The sequence below is a fragment of the Salvelinus namaycush genome, chromosome 2 (assembly GCF_016432855.1).
Source record: "Salvelinus namaycush isolate Seneca chromosome 2, SaNama_1.0, whole genome shotgun sequence".
Lineage (NCBI taxonomy): Eukaryota > Metazoa > Chordata > Actinopteri > Salmoniformes > Salmonidae > Salvelinus > Salvelinus namaycush.
In genome coordinates this window covers 59,938,436-59,941,731 of record NC_052308.1, presented here as the reverse complement: position 1 = coordinate 59,941,731, position 3,296 = coordinate 59,938,436, and the positions used below count along the sequence as shown (strand labels likewise).

At 37.7% G+C, this 3,296-nt stretch overlaps 1 long non-coding RNA gene across 1 annotated transcript; it reads left to right on the top strand.

Annotated features, from left to right (window-relative positions):
- On the top strand, positions 1-1,404 carry LOC120027007. Its single transcript, XR_005473262.1, has 4 exons — positions 1-104; positions 343-433; positions 521-616; positions 1,032-1,404. It is a non-coding gene; the product is annotated as an uncharacterized LOC120027007 (long non-coding RNA).
- Positions 1,405-3,296: the final 1,892 nt, after the last annotated feature.

The following is a 3,296-nucleotide window of genomic DNA, read 5'->3' as shown; positions in this document are numbered from 1 at the left end:
GTATAAAACAGGGCTGCAGAGAGAAACCACACTACTACTGAAGACCAGAAGACATCATCCAGATAAACAGCCATCAATCAGACAGCATCGTCCAACTGTAAGAGGTATGTTTTTTTCACTGAGAATCTTCTTTGCAAAGGTGTATAAGAGTGGGCAGGTGTATACAAGTGGACAGGTAGGAATGTATGGACATGTGTGTGTGTGTGTGTGTGTGTGTGTGTGTGTGTGTGTGTGTGTGTGTGTGTGTGTGTGTGTGTGTGTGTGTGTGTGTGTGTGTGTGTGTGTGTGTGTGTGTGTGTGTGTGTCTGTGTGTGTTAACATGTCGTGCTCTATGTGCTTTAGTAAAGGATGAAGATCCAGAGTATGTTACTGCTGTTCGCTCTAGTGGGTGTCCTGTTAGCAAGCTCCCTCAATGAAGACAACTCTGAGGAAGGTATGTCTTGTTTGTGAATCTGTACTACTTTACTGCCTGGGTTTAATCTGATATAATTTAGTAAAATGAAAAATCTTTCTTCCTCAGCTCTCCTGCAGGAGGATGATCTAAAAGGTGGAAAGGCTGACTTTTTGGCAAAGTTGGCTTCTCTGAAGACCAGCCCCTCTGAAGATGAAGCACCATGTGAGCTATCTATCTATCTATCTATCTATCTATCTATCTATCTATCTATCTATCTATCTATCTATCTATCTATCTATCTATCTGTCTATCTGTCTGTCTGTCTGTCTGTCTGTCTGTCTGTCTGTCTGTCTGTCTGTCTGTCTGTCTGTTTATCTTTCTGAGCAACAGTAAATTGTCAACGGGAGGTTAGCAGGGAAAGCGGAGGGAGTAACATGGCTAACTCCATCTCTACAGTTAATTAGCATCATGTTTCGTAGTTTTTAAATGGTAGTCAAATACTGGTCTTACAACAGTAAGTTTAAAAGGTAGTCACTTATATCTGGGATATGTTTTGAAAATGTTGGAGTCATTTTCAAATGTTTAGCTTTTAAAAAAGGTATTTTCCATAAAGAATATTTAAAACTGTATTCAACAGTTTGGGGCGAGCTTTGGAACGTAGCCAAGGACCTTATTGGGTGAGAAGTGACCAGAATGGGGATGCCAAGGATCCTTTTCAGTCTCCATATGGAATCAGCTATCACCTCTGAAGTCATCACTAACAATACCTCAATGAATCATTCCAACATCCATCAATGAACGTCAAGAAAACAAACAGTAATACAGTTAATTGGTACTTTGGTACTGAGAAAAACTCATCAACATTCTGAAGAATATATGTTTTATCCATGAACATGTACTTTATGTCCTGACACATGATAGTTGATTGGTCAAGTTACTGGATAAATAATTGTATGGTGTATGGTTGACGTGTTATATTGTGATCCTCCAATAAACTATCAAGCATAAGACATGTTTAGTCATTTTTTATTAATCTTACCTGTTTAGCAGTGTTTCAATTACATCATACATGTTTCATAATATTGTTTTATTGCGTGTTTCTATTCAGTGTGAACAATGTGAACTTGACCATAATACAGATGCAGTGCATGCAGATTAAATTACATCAGATTACACTGGGTAGTAATAGTAATACACATATACACACACACACACACACACTAGACGTCCCGCCTTGAGAGTTAGCTTCATTGTGTGAGCTTGATAACAGCACTCCCAATAGAGTGAACAGCAGTAACATATCCTGGATCTTCTACTAAGCTACATCCTGAATTCAAAATGGGGAAAAAACATTTGTCACTTATCTACACACATTACCCCCATAATGACAAAGTGAAAACATGTTTATAGGTATTTTTGCTAATTTATTGAAAATGAAATACAGAAATATCTAATTTACATAAGTATTCACAACAAATGTTAGAATCACATCTGGCAGTGATTACAGAGTCTTTCTGGATAAGTCTCTAAGAACTTGCACACCTGGATTGTACAATATTTGCCCATTATATTATTTTCTTAATTCTTCAAGCTGTGCCAAATTGGTTGTTGATCGTTGCTAGACAACCATTTTCAAGTCTCGCTATAGATTTTCAAGCAGATTTAAGTCAAAACTGTATCTCGGCCACTCAGGAATATTCACTGTTTTCTTAGTAAGCAACTCCAGTGTAGATTTGGCCTGGTGCATGATGTTATTTAGTTAATTAATAACTTCCCCATGCTCAGAGGGATATTCAATGTCTACTTTTTTTTCTACCCATGTACCAATAGGTGCCCTTCTTTGCGAGGCATTGGAAAACCTCCCTAGTCTCTGTGGATGAATCTGTGTTTGAAATTCACTGCTCGACTGAGGGACCTTATAGATAATTGTATGTGTGGGGTAAAGAGATGAGGTAGTCATGTAAGAATCTATTATTACACACAGACTGAGTCCATGCAACTTATTATGTGACTTATTAAGGACATTTTCACTCCTGAACTGATTTAGGCATGACATAACAAAGGGGCTGAATACTTATTGACTCAAGACATTTCAGTTGTTCATTTTTAATTAATTTGTGATTTAAAAAAAAAAAAACATATTTCCTCTAGGACATTATGGGGAATTGTGTGTTCGCCAGTGACTAATCTCAATTGAATCCATTTTAATTTCAGGCTGTAACACAATAACATTTGGAAAAAGTCGAGGGGTGTGAATAATTTCTGAAGGCACTGTAAATGTTTTGTTCTAGAGTTCGTGAAGCAGCTGATAATAGTGTCCACTGCTGATGCTGGGACTTCAGATATTCTGAATATTGATTTGTTATATTCCATAGGAGTGAGAGTTGTGGTCTTGTTTGAAAATCCTCGAGACAGTTCCCTGACAGAGTCTACAAGGACATTTTTAATAGTGGTGGATATAAAATTACAGTCTTGAGTTAGAATCACATTAACTTTTAATTCGGGATAGTTTTTGGACTTTTCAGCTTCTCTCCTTGTTAGTTTGTCGAGGTTTTCCCAAATCAAAAATCGGACAACATTTTCAATAACAACATGAGGTCTACCAAACAAAAACCTGATAGAAAAAGAATTCATTAGAATGCTGTAAGTACAGGAAAAGTTTGCTCAGTGGGAAATCAATATCCTACAAGTCAATGACAACTGTGTTGAATTTGGACTTTGTGACAGCACCTACAGACACTATTTCCTGGGTGGAAATTTAAAGGGACAATCAGCAGTTGCTATATAAATGTTTGACTCATTAATTAGTGATATGTACACATTGATTCTTGCCTCAGGCCACTGTTGGGCCTCCCGGGTGACGCAGTGGTCTAGGGCACTGCCAGAGTCTCTGGGTTCGCGC